Here is a 17,798-nt window from a genome sequence, read left to right as displayed (position 1 = left end):
ATTTTTTTAAATAGATATACATGCAAAAAAGTACAAGCAAAACCTGGTGAGCTTTTATTTTTTGCTGAAGATGCTACACATGTCTGAGCACATAGAAAATCAAGCTGGAATTGACTGGAAACTTCTCATGTGCTCACCAGAGGTGCTATGTGGGCTTCTAGTGGGGGAAATCATTAACAATTCTACTCAGCTGCAGACCAGTGTGTATCAAAAACTGACTCACCAGGCAGATGCAACAAAAGTGACAGGCCACTGGCACAATGGTAGTAATTCTTTTATGGGCGTAACTAACTGTCTGATATAGTAAAGCTGGTCAGAAGTTGATGACTGGGGAGGTAATAGGCTGTAGCAGGGAAGCTATTGCTGTTGTTTTGCTAAATAGACTTGTTGTGCCCATCCGATTGCCTTCTAACTATGTTTATATCTTCAGATTAGGGCTGTAATAAGCTGTAGTCAAAGAAATTTCTTTGCAGTGGTTAATGCTGACTGCAGAGACTGATAATAAATGACAGGTGAATGTTTAGCTATAAAGAGAACACCTGCCTTACCCCCTCCATGGCTTAGGGAATATCTTGGAAAACGAGATGGAAATAATGGAAAGAACAGAGAATGACTGCAGTGTGTCATGCTGCCAGACATGTTGTAGCTGCTTGATCTCACAGTAGCTACGATTACCTTCAAAAGATCATTGTGAGATTAGACCTGTCAACACTCTCTCATGGAAAGAGAAGCGAACTTTTAAAGCTTTACCCTCTTCTTGAAGATTTGTAGACAGTTAATAGTTGATGAGGGTAGTGAAAGACAGTTTTCCGAGTGTTCAAGTCACTGGTAATACACGTATACTATTGGAAACAAATGTTCAAATCATGCTCATATTTGCCACCATAATGAATCTCACTGATGCATGCGCGTACACACACACACACACACACACACACACACACACACACACACACACACACCTCATACTTATGCAAGTAGAAGAAGTGGTTAGGAAGAGGAAGGGGATTAATGAGAATGGGAGGGAGACAAGAGAGGGTAACAGTAGCTGGATATGATCAAAATATATTATATACTTATATGAAACTATAATGTGACACATTATGAATGATTACATATGGGAATAAAATCATTTTAGAACATCAACCACCCTAAAGATTTTAATGCGAAGAAGCAACCAACAAAACTGGTGAGTTTTGAGTAGTTTTGCCATAGTTAATAGCTTTGTGGCAGGGCTTATTTCCTGACTTTTGCCTTGGACTATGGTCAGGGGAGAACATATTAGGAGGACCAAAGAACAATTCCGATGAAGATGTTATTTACTGAGTTTTGTGTGATTTTTATTTTTGAGACAGGGTTTCACATGACCCAAGCTGGCCTCTAATTCACTATGAAGATGGCCTTGAACTCCTGGTCCTCTTCTCTCTACCTGACTTCTGAGATTATAGGTGTGCATGACTGTACCTAGCTACAAAATAATGCTTTAAAAGTGCATTCAAGAAATAAAACAGAAATACAAGCTACAAATAGATCAGTGGTTTCCTGATGCAAAGAAGTTTGGTGGGTGATGGATATTAAGACATTTTAAAACTGTACAATTTATTTATAGTATATGTATCACATATAAGAGTAACACATAATTTTGTGTTCATGCTATATAGTATATATATACATATATATGCACACATATATATATATATATCCACATCCATATAAACCCATGCACACACACACACATGTGCACACACACACACACACACACACACACACACGTGCACACACTATGGCAAACTTGTGAAGATAAGAAGACAACCCCAGGTGTTTAGCTTCATGTTCAACTTTATTTAAAACCAGGGTCTGTCTTTCATTGTTTACCACTATGCACATAAAGTAAGGAAGTCCATGAACTTGCAGGGATTTCCCTGTTTCCACCTCCCATCTCACAATAGGATCACTTGGAATACAGGTACTTACTCCCATGCCGACCTGGGTGTGGGGGAATTGGATTACTTGGAGTATAGGTATTTACTCTCATGCTGACCTGGGTGTGGGGGAATTCATCTGAACTTTTTACATCTGCCTGGCAAGTGCTTTACCCACTGGGCCATCCCCTGAGCCCATAAGTCATAGATTTATATGCATAGTTATTATATGCCAGTCACTCTTCAAAAAAGCTGTAAATTAAAAAAATCAATTAAAAGAGCTAGATAATACAATCTCTCATAATCTCACTATTGTGATGTTATTGCTAATAAAATTTTAGTGAGCATTTTCATTGATATCTCTGCACTTATTAGGCACATCTTATATTCAAGGAATTTGTATATTATTTTTCATTTTATTGTTCTATGTATATTTTACCTGCATGTGTATGTATATATATATATATATATATATCAAATCCATATATCAAGTATATATATATCATGTGTGTGCCTGGTACTCATGGGAGCCAGAAGTGGGCATCCGATCTCCTTGGACTGGATATACAGATGGTGGTGAGCCACACCATGTAAATGCTAGGAACTGAACTCAGGTCCTTTGGAAGACCAGCCAAGGCTCTTAACCATTGAGCTATCTGTTAACTCCCCCTTTCTGTGTATTATTATGTTATTACCTTCTTCCTATAATCCATTATTATTCTCATTTTATACATGAGAAACCAAATCTCAGAAAGCTGAGATGATTTCTATTATGCCATTTAGCTAGTATGTTTCATGGCTGAGATGCAAGTCGATAGCTCTCTGATAAGTAAGCTGTTTATTTTGCTGTAACCCCCCCCCACCTTCATAGAAGCAACTGAAATGTGAACTCCCTCTTCTAGACAGCTACCTCAATGGCTCTCATTAGGATATATGACTCTTTTAGTTTTAAACTTTCAAACTTTGCTGAGATTTGTTTTCTTCCCTCAAATTCTTTCTGTGCTTTATTTTTTTTCCCTGTAGGAAAAAAATGCCAAGAATTCATGCCACTTACAGGATTTTGCTCCTAGCTTATTTCCCTTTGGCTTGTAGATTTATAACTCAACTTTGTCTTATTTCGGTATTTCTGGCTTTCTCTGAATATTGACAGAGTGGTTTTATCTGAACGTTATGCATCCGGCTATATTTAACCCATCCCCCCTCCATCTTTATATAGTCTACTCCTCTCCAGTATGATATCATCAGTTTCCATGAGAGAGGCGTGACAGGACACATAAAAGGATAGCCTTCCCTTGCTCCACTATCACTTCAATTTATTCCCTTCCCCACCCATCGCTATGTGGTATCTTGTTCAATTTCTACAATACATCTGGCATTTCATTTCTCTTCAAGAGTCTGAGGAGAAAATCACACACCCGAGCCTTTTCTTGATCCAGACACATTTCACAGCCTTTGACATTTAAAAAGAAAATCTGAGAAATCCTAGTTCTTTTCAGTCAAATACTGCCTTTCCCTTTCTTGCTGTGTCTAAGCACCTCGAGGCATATGCATTCTGCCAGTCTCAGCACCTTCTGCAGCTAGATTCCATGTGTCACCCTGATGACCATTTCTACGTCCTCCCAGGTGCCACAGAAACTAGCAGCCTTCAGAGCTCTGCTGAAGCGGCTGTCCTCCAGTCTTGTTGAACTCAGCAGTAAAGGCAGCAGGGCAGGGAATATTTCTCTGCTGCAACAACTGGATCCTGCTGCTCACTTCTGGAGCAGTCATGTCAGCTCCTCTATGTGCTGTCTCTTTCTGCTTTGATTGGTACCTTAATGTTAACATTAAAATTAATGCTTTCCCCTTCTCCTGGATCCCAAATCAGTTAGGAAACCAACTCCATGATCCACATTTTTGTCTTTGTACTGACAAATCTGTCGAATTTCATTATTAGGGCTGCCACAAACCGGTATTCTTTTCTTTTTCTCATTTCCCCCTGGATGTTCATATGGCCTGACTTTTATTTTCCCTTACCTTCCTCTCTTCATCTTTCTCCTTGACTGTCTTTACAACTTAAACAATTTCATTTGATTTTTTTGCTTTTGTTCTTTTTCTGCTACCCATCAAACATATCCTGCATTTGAGAATTTGGGTTCAGCTTTCTAAAGCAATTGGTTTGGTCCTTTTCTTGTGTGTTGCTTCCTAGAGAGATGGGAACAAATATCTACTCCCCCCCAAAAAAAGATAGGAAATTAGAATCTACCACAGATCAATGAGAATGGTTCCACTGAAGTCCAACTTGGTGAAGCAATGAGATTACTGTGGTTGCTTACAAGAGAGTAGGTGAGAGGTTACCTTCAGGAAAGGAACATATTCCTCATGCTGGATTCCCTTGTCCAGCCCGAATAAATGGAGAGATGCTTGGTCTTATGGCAGCTTGATATGCCATGATTTTGCTGATGCCCATGGGAGGCCTGTCCCTTTGTGATCGATTAAGGAAGGGGAGTGGATTGAGGGGGGATGGAGGGGAAATGGGATGAGTAAGTGGGAGGAGAGGAGCGAGGAGAGGTTGCAGTCAGGATGTAAAATAAATAATAAAAAATTGTTAAAAAAAAAAAAAAAAAAAAAACAAGGATCGCTCAAAGGATGCTATATCACCAAAAAGGATAATTCCATCTTTGGTGAAAAGTCAGGGAAGTTTCATCCCTAGAACTCTCTGGGGAACTAGTTTCCTTCACAAACAGTACCTCCTTCCTCAGCATTGAGAAACTTGAGGAATGCACTTGTGCATCTTCAAAGTTTTAGTTCTCAGGACTTGTAGTATTGTTTTCTTCCTGAATTTCATGTACCTACTATTTCCTCAAGGAGGAAATTGTTGCACAACACTCTTTTTGGTGGGGGTTTTCTTGAATTTATTTTTTTAGTATTGAAATTTTATTTATTTCATTTTATTTTTTAAAATTCATCTATTTATTTTACATCCTAGCCATAGCCACCCTCCATCTTCCCCTCCAGCCCTTCTCCCCCATTCCCCCCAATCTCCTCCTCTTCCATCTCCATGAAGGAAAGGGCAGGTCTCCTCTTTGTATCAATAAAACATGACATATCAAGATTCAGTAAGGCCAAGCACTTGCCCATATATTAAGGCTGAGTATGGTGAAATAGTATAAGAAATAGGTTCCAAAAGCCAGTATAAGAGTTGGAGACAGCCCTTGTTTCTTCTGTAAGGAGTCCCATAAGAGGACCAAGCTACACAACTGTAACATATATACAGAGTGCCTAGGTCAGGCCCATGCAGGCTCCTGGTTTTTGTTAAGTCTCTAAGAGTCCCTATGAGCCCAGGTTAGTTGATTGTATGTCTTTGACAAATCTGGTTCCTACACTACTTTATCCTCCTCTGAAGGATTCCAGAACTCCACCTAATGTTTGTCTGTGGGTCTGTGCATCTGCCTCAATCAGTGGCTGAATGATGTCTATCTGATGACAATTGGGGCAGGTACCAGTCTTGTCACAGGAGATGGCCAGTTCAGGCTACTTATCCACTATTGCTAGGAGTCTAAGTTGGGGTTCTCCCCCATAGACTTCTTGGAGAGTACCTTGTGCCAGGCTTCTAACTTACCCTGAAATAAGCCCCTCTCTCTTTGTGCCTCCCCCAACCTGATCATTCATGTTCCTATCTCCACTTACCCTCAGTTCATTCATGAATTCTCTTCTATTCCCCCTTCCCAGGGAGATCTGAGTATCCCCCCCCCATGAACTGTCCTTACCTAGTCTCTCAGGGTCTGTGAATTATAGCAGAGTTATCCTTTATGTTATAACTAATATTCGCTTACGAGTGAGTAAATATGTTTGTCTTTCTGGATCTCACTCAGAATGATTCTTTTTGTTGTTGTATTTATTTATTTTTCTTATTTTACATATCGATCCCAGATCCCTCCCCTTCCCACTCTCCCTCCCTCCCATGTCCCCCGACCACCCTCCCCTCCCATCCCCTCCCCCAGAAGGATGATTCTTTTGTAGTTCTATCCATTTGCCTGTAATTTTTTTTAACAGTGGAGTAATACCACATTTTCTTTATCCATTCTTCATTGAGGGGCATCTAGCTTATTTCCAGGTCCTGGCTATTACAAATAAAGCTGCTATGGACACAGAAAGTGTCCTTGTGGTATGATTGATCAGCCTTTTAGGTATATGCCCAGGATTAGTATAGCTGAGTCTTGTGCTAAGTTGATTTCCAGTTTTCTGAGGAACTGCCACATCGTAGCAGTCGTACAATTCTGCACTCCCCCCAGCAGTGGAGGAGTGTCCCTCTTTCTCCACATCCTCTCCAGCATAAGCTGTCTTTGGTGTTTTTGATTGTAGCCATTCTGACATGTGTAACATGGAATGTCAGAGCTGTTTTGATTTGCATTTCCCTGATGGCTAAGGATGTTGAACATCTCCTTAAGGTTTCCTGGCCATCTGAGATTCTCTTGTTGAGAATTCTGTTTTGTTCTATACCCTATTTTTAATTGGATTATTTGGTTTGTTGATATTTAGCTATGGGGTTGGAGTAGTGGTGTGGTGTGTGCAGCCTGGGATTGTTGGACATGGTTTTCGTGGGTGGAAAGAGCAGTTTCCTGTTAGGGGTTCCTAGGACTGCTCTGGCCTCCAGTACAGCTGCTAGTGTGGGGCCCAGGGGCAGGGTGCAATATGGAGTTGCTAGGCAGGCTTTAAAGAGTGTTAGGTGGTTGTGGGACACCTTGAGTTTCTTGACCCTGCCTGGTCTATGGTAAAGTCAAAGACTTGTTCCAAAGTAGTTGGCAGGGATATGGGCCCAGGAGTGGGGGGTGCAGTCTGGGATGGTTGGATAAGTGATGGACATTGTCTTCCCTGGGGGTCCCCAGGACTACTCTGGCCTTTGGTACAGCTGCCAGGGGCTGTGGTCTCTAGTGTGGAGCTCAGGGGAGTGGTCTGCAAGTTACTTTTTAAAGTTATATCTGTGACAACACCAGAGTAGTACACACTTTTAAAGAACTTATTTTGAAAAAAAAAAAAAAAGAGCAGCACTTGTATGCAATGATGACTGTATGTATGTACAGGGTCTGGGAAGGTGGCCCACACAAATCTGATGATTGGAATTCAATCCCTGGAATTATGTAAAAAGCTGGGTGTGGCAGTACACATCTGTAGTACCAGTGCTGTGGTAGTAGCCTCAAGAGGGTCCCTGGGGCTTGTTGGCTAGCCAGTCTAGCCAATTGGTAACATTCAGATGCAGCAAAACAAAGGAAATAAATAAAGACAAACCTGAAAGGCTGGGGAGATGGTTCAGCAGGTAATGCGCTTGGTGCTCAAGTGTGAGGACTTGAGTTCAGATCCCTGCAATTGGACCTTTTTATCAGTCTGACTCTGACACCGAGACTTGTTAGTAATGATAAAAGCTCACCCATATCTCAGGCTTGTTACTAACTAGCTCTTACAACTTAAATCAAGCTTTTCTTAATAGCCAAAAGATGTGTCTTATTGCCCTTTTTTTTTTTAAGGAAAGGTGCATTTAGTGTCATTTGTTATCCTGTCTAATATATTCCAATAAATTTTCACTTTCCAAAAAGCACTCAAATACTTGTGAGGCAATGGAGAGAAGGGGATACTTTCACACTGTTGTTGTTGGGAATATCAGTTATTTCAGATATTGTGGACATTGATAAGATTCCTAAAATTATTAAAAAAGAGAGCTACTATAAATTGAGCATTATTATACATAACCTAAAGGAAGTTAAATTCATACACGGAAGAGAAATCTTTAATGTTCATTACAGCAAATGGTGAATATTGTCAACTCCTCAGGATTTACTATCACCTAGATGGCACATTTCTGGACATGTCTGTGAGGGAGTTTCTAAGTTGAGATAATTGATGTGAAAGAATGGCCCTAATAAGGGTGACAGTTCCATAGGTTTGACTTTTTGACTGAGTATAAAGAATATTTGTGTACTAGCATTCTTGCTTCTGTGTTTCTCATGATGGCTTGTATTCCCACAAACCATGGGCTGAAATCCCTTTCATCCCTGGATTGCATCTTATCAGGTATTTTTGTCAAGCGTTGAAAAAAAATTAACAGACACAGTATCATTTATACTCATCATGATATGGAGTAAATGGAAAAATGCATACAGAAAACATGATGCTGTTCATGATCCGCACATGCAACTTTTTACTTGACAATTAAGAAAGACTAATGCAATTTCTGAGAGTCTGAAAAAATGGCAGATGGAGTAGAGAAATTTGTGGTTTGTGTAAGGAACCCTGACCTCTGTACACTTAACTTCACTTCCCTGGTGTGTAGAGAGGATACTTAATGAAATTAAATCTTTTGGCATTTTACTATATTATTACAGACAAAGAGGTATATTACAAGAACATACAGTTTCTGTCTTCCTGGAACACATGGGACTTGATACCCATTTAATCTGGCAAAGTGCCTTTTCGCTTTCTTTCTTTCTTTCTTTCTTTCTTTCTTTCTTTCTTTCTTCCTTCCTTCCTTCCTTCCTTCCTTCCTTCCTTTCTTTCTTTCTTTCTTTCTTTCTGACTTGGAAGATTTTATTCTAAATCTAGGTGATATGGTAAAGGATTACATAGGGCTTTTAAAAAGTTTAGGTTAGTTTAGTACCTATATTAACTATACCATGTAGCAGGCTTAACTTGACATTGTCATAAATATATGTAGTATACATTTGATCATAGCCACTCCATTACTCTCTCTTTTGGTGAATTTTTAAAGATTTTTATATCTGAATATGTTATTAGACAATTTTCCATCCCTCCAACTGCTCTTATGTTCCCTCATTCTCACTCCTTTTTAAATTAATAGGTCCTTTTTCTTCCTTAATTGTTATTGTTACATTCATGCATATACATAAGCATATAAATACACCCGGGTTCTTTTAGTGTTGCTCCTATGTACATGTGTCTATGTTTGACCTGTTGGTATTGGATAACCAATTAAGAGGCTCACTCCTAAAGAAGACTGTTTCTCCCAGTCTTCTAGCTATTAATTTCCTGTAGTTCTTCATCTAGGGGTGGGTCCTTGTAAGATTTCCCACATCCACATTGATGTACTAATTGGGGTTGTCACTATTCAGGTCTCATTTAGGCAACTCTATTGTTGAGATTTCACAGGTACAGCTTCCCTGCCATATATAGAATATACAGTCTTAACAGCAGATGTCCTGGTTCTCTGGCTCTTACAATATTTCCCCCTCTCTTCTTGAGCTTTAAGTGTGGGGATATATTATAAATGTATTAATTTGGGATAGGCACCCCCACAGTCCGCTGTTCTATGTATTTTGTCATAAACCTCATAGATTTCAATTGTTATGACCTTTATGGTTCTTATATTCTAGTATATTAAACTTTACAGATTAAAAACAAGGTTCTATCAGTGTACAATTTGAAATTTCCAAAGGAATAAAGCATGCCCATATAGTGAGTAACAAAGATATATAGGCTGTTTATTTATCACACAGTGAAAATTTTGTATCACAGGTAAGAAAGGGATTCCTCCATTTAGTCATTATTGCAATAAACATTGTAGTATCCTTCAATGTAGGATCTTAGTACAATGGACTAAGTACACTGAATATATTTCTGAAAAAGATACTAGCCCTGAAATGGGGTGTGTAAGACATCTTCATATATAAGATACAATGTGATGTTATCACAAGAGCCAAGGAAATGTTATCTTTGGATATTCAGAGATCACAGTTATCTGTTATGACTGAAGGCTTGACAGAGTTGATAAGGCAATTGAGTTTCATCTTGAAGGAACAGTAGGAAAAATGGCATTTCCAGTGGAGTAAATGGCATGATCAAAGACAAGAATACTGGAAAGAATAAAATCTCTTCAGAAACTATGCATTGTTCATTTGGATAAAAGAGGTCAGGTGATTATAAAGGTTAAACCATGTGGCCTTTAAAGGACAGCTGAGATAATTTAATCTGCCCATTTCCTCACTATAAAGGTGAAAAAATAACTTGTTCAAAGCAATCCATCATCTTTATACTAGTTCGGGTCCAGATTTACAGATATATTTGGATATTGGATAAACAATATTTTAGCTCAATGAAAAATATTGGAAATGTTGGATCAGCAGAGTGAAACAGTAGAAATAATAATTAATCACAGTTACTGTATACTTACTATATATCATGCCTAAGGCTATTTATTTAATACACATGGTACCACTAGTTATATTTTTATTAGCAAATATTGGTTATGCGAAATTATGTGTTTCATTTTACATATATGTATGAAATATACTTTGATCATATTCATTTCCTTTTTTTATTCCTACCCTCATATTATCCATCCAAATAGTTCTTTTACTTTTATTTATTTTCTTGTGAAAAAGTCTTTATTTTAAGAAAAAAATTTAGTTAATAAAAAATTTAACAAGTTTCACTTTTAGCAAAATACACCCAAAAGGAATTCACAGTACAAAGCAAGGTTTAAGTCAAGGCCTCACCAATTTCCTACAGTATTAGTATTGTGTCTCAATTCGCAAAGCTAACTTTTAAAAAGCATAAACTTAACCGAAAGATAAAAATGGAAATATAAACTAGAATGAACATGAGCAATACTTCTCTTTGCATCAGGGATCTAGCACCTTTGAGTTCTCCAGAAAAGTACATGTCCTCAGTGTGTTCACTGTGGTGTACTGAAAGATCCACTCAATACATTTAAATTACTTAACTCTGATAAAATCACTCCTAAGTATACTTCCAAAAATGTTCATTGAGAATAGCAGAAGAAAACAGTTTTAGTTTACTCAATATTACATACTAGAAGCAAAGTTTGCATGAGAAACACTGAAGTAATTTTTTAACCCAGATTTCACAAACTCAGAGTACAAAGTGGGTGCCCCAGCTTCCTCTAGAGTTTAAACTGCTCTTGACTGCTTATTGGCTGCCTGTGAAATTTTTGATTGAAATAACTGAAATGCTCCTAGTTACACTAATCATATGCTGTTCTGACCGCTGTAGCCGGCCCGGTAACAGCCACTCACTGACTGGCTCTCCAGGCCACTGTAAGTCGCCTGGGCAGCTGAAACTCCTATGCCCTGCATCACCTGGCTGTTGTAAGCCCAATTGCTAGCCCCTGTTGTTGAATTCAGGAAGAGTTCTATGTATCTGTGCTGCATGTTGGCCCTGTCCTTGGACATAGCTACCACTGCTTCTTCATGGGTGTCAAACTCAACATCAGCTTCTCCCATCACTCTTCCATCAGGACCAATCTCAGTATGAACTCTCACGGGGTTGAGTGGAGAGAAGTTGTAAATGACGTTCTCCGTTGCTTTGTAGGGCAGCCCTCGCAGTGGCCAGTGGTGCTCTGCACTGTAAACTCACTGTCTCTTTATCGGTGGTCATACATCCCTGAGAGACAGTAGCTAAGGTCTCTCCCAATCAGGTCAATGGTGAAGCCATAGCCATCACTGAGGTCACTGTATTATTCTTCATAGCCCCCATAGCCTGCACTATAGGCACCAGACCTCATCCTATCCAAGCCTGCCTGTTTGATAATGCCAATGTAACTCCGTGCTGTGTCAGACTGGTCGTACGGCCCAGGATTCTGCACAGATATGAACTTCAGAGATGGGTCTGAGTATGACCTAACTTCCTCCTGACTGCTCTTGAACACTTCAAAATACCTGTGCCCTATTCTCTCCTTGTGCTTCCCTAGAGCTTTCTCAGCTAACTGTTGAGGCAAACTGAATCAACACCTCCCTGTAATCTTTCCCTCTGGGTCCATAGGTAATGTGATCCCCTTTGGCACAATTTCCAACCCTGAGAAGAACTGAACAATTTCTTCCTTTGTGCATCCAAATGGGAGTCTCCGAAGCCTCGCAAAGCCATCATTGGTGCTGTCGGCACTGTTTGGACCACTGTGCTTCAACACCCTATCTATCTCTGTTCTGTGTGACTTGAACATCTCAATATATCAGCATCCCATGCTTTTCCTGTCTTTTTTCAGAGCCAATTTTACATCATCTTCTGACTCAAGTTCAACTAAAGCCTCACCACTCTGCCTGCCTTCTCTAGTATAAATGAAATGAACACCAGCAACCCCTTCATGAATTGTGCAGTCGGAGAGGGTTTTGTATGTCCACAGTTGAGCAGGACCAGGGTAGGCCACAAAATTTGACCACATAGCCTTAACCTCCCATTGGGCCCAGTATCATGGACACTTGACAGAGCTGATATCACCCAAGCTTGGGCAATTTTTGGTAGCTTAAAGAACCTCCACTGGTGCCTTCTGTAGGAAACACTTAGGGAAGGTACAAGTTTTCCATGGAGGAAGGCAGAAGTGACTTACAGAACCCAACTCCTCCCGATGCTTTAAAAATGCAGAGAGATCCATGGAAAGTCCAGGTGCATCTTCTTTTTGTTCTCAACCAAAAATGGAAGTTCCAGTGACCAGGGGCAAATGCTTTCTGCCAGAGCGGAGCCCCTAGAGACGTGCGTATTGGTGGGAAGCAGAGCCGAGGGCAAGGTGATGCTGCTTCGTGGCCTGCACCTGGTAGTCAACTGTCTACTTTTATATTTTATAAATCATTTATTTATTAAAATATCAGTGTTATTTCATAGTGTATAATAACTATACAAAATAATGAATTTCACTATAAAAATTTCATACAGGTATATAATGCACTAATACACTGTTTCTTCATACAGGTATATGATGCATTAATATACTAATTTTCCCCTTCCAGTTGGCTTACTTCATATTCCCAATTAATACCCCTTATACATCCATGTATTTAAAATATATAGATATCACCCATGAGAAAAACAAGTGATAGGTATGTGTATTTGTTTTCATGGCACTTAATTTTTGAGTTAAAATATATTTTGGCTATTAATCCCTTGCTAAATGAATATCTGGTAAAAATATTTTCTCCCATTTTGTAGGCTGTCTCTTCTCTGTGTTGACAGTTTCATGTGGTGTGGAGGACTCTTTAGCTTCATGCAGTTTTATTTGTTAAGTCTCACTATTTCCTGAGCCATTGGAGACTTATTCAGAAAGTTATTGACTATGCTTCTATTTTGAAATGTTTTCCTCTAGCACTGAACATTTCATGTCTAACACTGATGTGTTTGGTCTGTTTTGGACTGGTTTGCATAGGGTGAAAGATAAGGATCTAGTTTAATTTTTTTCACATGTGGATGTCTAGTCTCCCTGATATAAGTTTTTGAAGAATCTTTTTTCTTCAATGTAGGTTTTTTGGTACCACTCTTGAGAATCATATGGCTATAGCAGTGTGAGTTAATTAGTGAGCCCTCAATTATGTTTATTTATATGTCTATGTTTGTGCTGGTACCATTGCCCTTCTGTTACTATGGCTCTGTAGCATACTTAAAAGAAGATATAACATTGCTTCTTTTACTCAGGTATTTGCTATTCAGGTGTCTTATGTGTACATAAAAATTTTGAGATTATTTTTAACTTTTGTGAAAATGTCATTAATGACTATATGGGAATTATATTCAATCTGTGTATTTAATATATAGTTGTAGTCATGTTCCTGATATTAATTATGCTAACCCATAAATATAAGAGGTGCTTCTATCTTGTATCTCCAATTTATTTCCCCTGGAATTCTAATTTTCTTGATACATATCTTTCATTTCTTTGGTTAGATTTATCCTAATTATTCTGTTTTATTGCAACTATTGCAAAATGAGATTGTTTTTATAATTTCTTCCTCAGCATGGTATATGGGAAAGACATAGATTTTATATGTTGATTTTACATTTGTATACACTGTGGTAAGTATAAATTCTAAGAGTTCTCTGGTGGAGTCTTTATGGTCTCATAAATATTGGATCAAATTTTGTCTAAACAGGGTTAATTAGATGACTTCCTTTTCTTCAGGTATACTTGCTTTATAGCACTGGATAAGGATTTCAACATTTTATTGAATAATATTGAAGAACATGCACACCCATTTATTACTTCAGATTTTAGAGGAAATACTTTGTTTTATTTAGTATACTTTGGATATAAGTTTGCTGGATATGGACTTTATCATGTGAGGTATTACCCTTCTATTCTTAACTTATTTAGGACATTTATCATGGAGGGTACTTCTTCCCAAAGGCTTCCTTTTTGGGTCTATTCAGATAATAATGTAATTTTTGTCCTTGAGTCTTTGGATGTGCTGTATTTGTTGATTTGTGAATATTGAATGATCCATGGCTTTTCAATGTGTAACAAACTTGATAGTAGTTTGTGATCTTTAAAATATGCTATTGAATTACATTTGCAGCTATTTTACTAGGCATTTTGCATGTATGTTCATGAACATGAAGGATTTTATTTCTTTTTATCTCTAGTTTCCTTTTTGGATTGTGTTCTTTTTTTTTTTTTTTTTTTTTTTTTTTTTTTTTTTGAGAGTCATACTGGATGCACAGAATCAATCCTTTCCTTATTTAATAGAATACTTTGAGCAGCATTGCTGTTTTAAAGGTTTTGTAGAGCTTGGCAGTAAATACATCTGGTCCTAAGCAGTTCTTTATTGACAGACTGTTAATAAAGGATTTTTTTTATCTCATTCATTGCTGGTTATAGATTCGTTTAAGTAGTTTATGTTCCCAAGGATAGGTTTTCCAGTTTATTGTAGTATTTCTCAAAACTTCTCCTAATCACTCACTGGATTACAGGGTATCTATTGTAATAGCCTCCCCCTTGTTTATAATTTCATGACTTCTAATCTCTTATTTTTGTTAGTTTGGCTCATGGTCTGTCTATGTAGATTATCTTTTAGTATTAGTTTCATTATTTTCTGTTGTGATCTTTGTAATTTTTGTGGAAGCACTAATTTTGAGATTTATGATGAAGGAACTTGGTGATAACTGATATCACAGATAAGGGGAGACAAAGGATTACTCATGATAACTGTCTCCACATACCTGCTAATTGCCATATGGACCAACAACAATTTCAGTGTTCTTTTTTTTAAGTTTATCATGAAGCAGATCACAGCTGTTGTCAAAGCCAACAGACAGATGTTTGCCATAGTATGAGGAAGAAATACGTAGAAGTTCTGAAACAAAAAGAGGAGAAAGGTGATTGGTTATTGTGGTTTTTGGAATCGTGATTGGAGAAATTTTGAGTGTTTACAATTAGAGTAATACCCTGTTCTGAAGTGTCATGAACTTAAAGCGTTTGCATGGGTTGTGGACAAAGGTTCTAGAAAGGCATTAAAGTATCTATGGCCAAGCCAGGACAAGCCAGGATGATCCTTTCCAGTGAATGAAAAGTACACCTCCAACATAATGGCCCCTCACTATTTGAATCCAGTCTTTACTTTTGATCAGTCATTTCTACTGAATGGTAAAATGAGTTGATTATGTTGGACCCTATTTTTGAGGAGGTCACAAGGAAGGTAAAATTAGTTTGTGAATTCTGGAGAAAGGTAGAAAGAGGTGCAGAAATATCCATTCAGTTGGTGTAAAGCACATTACTTCTAACAGCTTTTAAAGGCAGGAGTAGAGCAAGCACCATGGTGGTAATGTTTCTCTGTCTTTATTACCATCAATCCTTAGCCTGCCTATGTCAGGGGAATATTCAGACACATGTTTTGATTTGCCTCAAGCCTTGTCCTTAAGTTGATTGTTCCCTGTGACCTCAAGAAACGGTCAGTATCATAACAATATTCTTTTCAGAAGTAATCTGCTGCTTGATTCATGGACATCTCTGGAGCAAAGATGATAAATAGGTTTAATCTTTGGGACCAATTCTGAATGAATGGTAGTTGCCATGTAGTAAGAAGTCATTTGGGCATCATCTGAACACAGCATGGAAGGAGGCCGTGACCAAATAATGATATCTGCTCTATAGGTGTGGGATGAGAGATTGACAAGATCTATACCTCAAAATGCATTATTATCCTTGGGATACAGGGAAAAAAACTGTATAGTTCTTTCAAAAGATATGATCTAAACCTTGTTTGGTTAAGGAGTTTAAACACATGACTAACAGTTTTAAATCCTTCTACATTTTCTGCCCATCAGCATCAGATACTAAATTAAACTGCAATCTGACAACAAAATCATCCCCAGTCCTGGTCACAAGTAAAACCCCAGTTTAGCAACAGATGACACCCTCTTCCAGGTAGCTGTTATACAAATGATCGTTATCACATGGATTAAGCCAAACACATTCTCACTTCTGGAAACACAGATCAAGACCTGCATCTAACCTGCGGTGGGTCTGAACCTCTGCCTTTTGTCTGTGGGGACAGTACATTATTGATATAGTAATATGCCTGTCAGTGTTTCTCCTTCAATTATCTAGCTGCAGAGAGCACACATGCTTTATTGCCCTGGCAGACAGTCTTCTCCTTAAAAAGATCAAAAAAGAAAGAAATGAAATTCGGGTGAAAGAAGTAATTTTCTGTGACTGTGAAAACATAAAGCCAATGGCCAAGCATGCTTTTAAATGGGCCTGTGAATGCAGCTGAAAGAAGCAAGCTTTCCTGGAAAGGACACAACTGTGAGCGCTGCTGCATATAGAACACATTAGGGGACGAGGAGCCAGGAGTCATGCGCTGGAAGTCAGTTTCTATTAAATGAATAGGCTTCAAACAGCTACTAAATATGGTCTGGATAAATGGGATTTTAGAATAATATTTTTTTGAAAATCATGAAGTGAGTTGATAAGCTAATAATGAAACTGTCAGAGTCTCCCCTTTGACTGAAGCTTAGGTGTAGTAGGGGATTTATTTCAATATTTAAATCTTTTCAGAGTTGTCAGGAGGGAGAAGCTGAGGAATTAGAGCTTCATTTGAATCCCATTACTAGGAGAGGAGTGGGGGCTCTGTGCTATGCTAGAGCAGCTCTGTTCAGTCAAACTTTCTGTGATGATGGAAATATTCTGTATCCTCCCTGTCCTCTATAAACACCTCTCCTGGCATGTGGCTAGTAAGCCTCTGAAAAGGAGCAAGCACATCAAGAAATATAATTGTGAATTATCTTTAGTTGCAGTTAAGTCCAAATTAAGCAATGGTAGCTACTGTATTGGACAACATAATTCCAGAAATTTAGGTCAGCCCCGAAGTACAATATTGTAAAATAAAATCCAAATGAAAGAGCCAGTAAACTCAGTGTGTTTGTATGTGTCTCTGTCTGTCTGTGTCTGTGTGTGTTGGGGGTGGTGGTATGTGTATAGTATTTGCAATGTGTGTGAACCCATTGGGGCCAGAGGAGGGTGCCAAGTATCCCATTCTGCTTTATACCCTTGAGACAAGGCTTCTTGTTTGTACACAGAGCTAGGTTGATGGTCAGTGATCCTTACTGGTCCACATAGTCCTGGAGCTATGTGCAACGGTGGCTACACCTGGCCTTTCATGTAGGTCCTGTGGAATTGGACTCAGATCTTCACACTTGCACAAAAGCATTCTTTCCCAATGATCCATCTCCTCAGCTATAACATGAAAAATAAAAGACCCCAAGACTGATATTGGGGTTCAAACTTCAAGATGAAGATCAGAAAAGCAAACCAGCTGGACACTAGCTCTCACTCTACCTCAGACTGAATTGTGATCCTGGCTCCACCAAACCTCAGACTTAAGCCTCTCCCCAGTGTTACTGGAGAATCCTGAGACTTCAGTGTCTTCCTATCCTCAATGTGGCTGGAGAATGAATCCCTGATACTGACTACAGAAGACCCTGGTCCCATCTTTTATGTCCATCTAGTGCTAGGGTTAAAGGTGTATGATCCCAGGTGCTGAGATCATCTTTGTGCGAACTGTTTCTCTTTAGGACTGGATCAATCTTGTGTAGATCTGGGTGGCCTTGAACTCACAGAGGTCTGTCTTCCTCTTAATCCCGAGTCCTAGGATTAAAAGTGTGTGCCAT

General features: G+C 38.7%; 1 protein-coding gene and 1 pseudogene across 1 annotated transcript in view; both read right to left on the bottom strand.

Moving 5' to 3' along the window:
* Positions 1-17,798, bottom strand: part of Ocrl (OCRL inositol polyphosphate-5-phosphatase) — a 486,659-nt gene that overhangs the window by 258,272 nt on the left and 210,589 nt on the right. The gene's annotated exons all lie outside the window — the stretch shown is intronic.
* LOC127217472 (heterogeneous nuclear ribonucleoprotein F-like) lies at positions 10,898-12,118 on the bottom strand (annotated as a pseudogene).

This window comes from Phodopus roborovskii, unplaced genomic scaffold (genome assembly GCF_943737965.1).
Source record: "Phodopus roborovskii unplaced genomic scaffold, PHOROB, whole genome shotgun sequence".
NCBI lineage: Eukaryota > Metazoa > Chordata > Mammalia > Rodentia > Cricetidae > Phodopus > Phodopus roborovskii.
The sequence above is the reverse complement of the archived record's forward strand: the minus strand, read 5'-3'. Positions and strand labels throughout refer to the sequence as shown.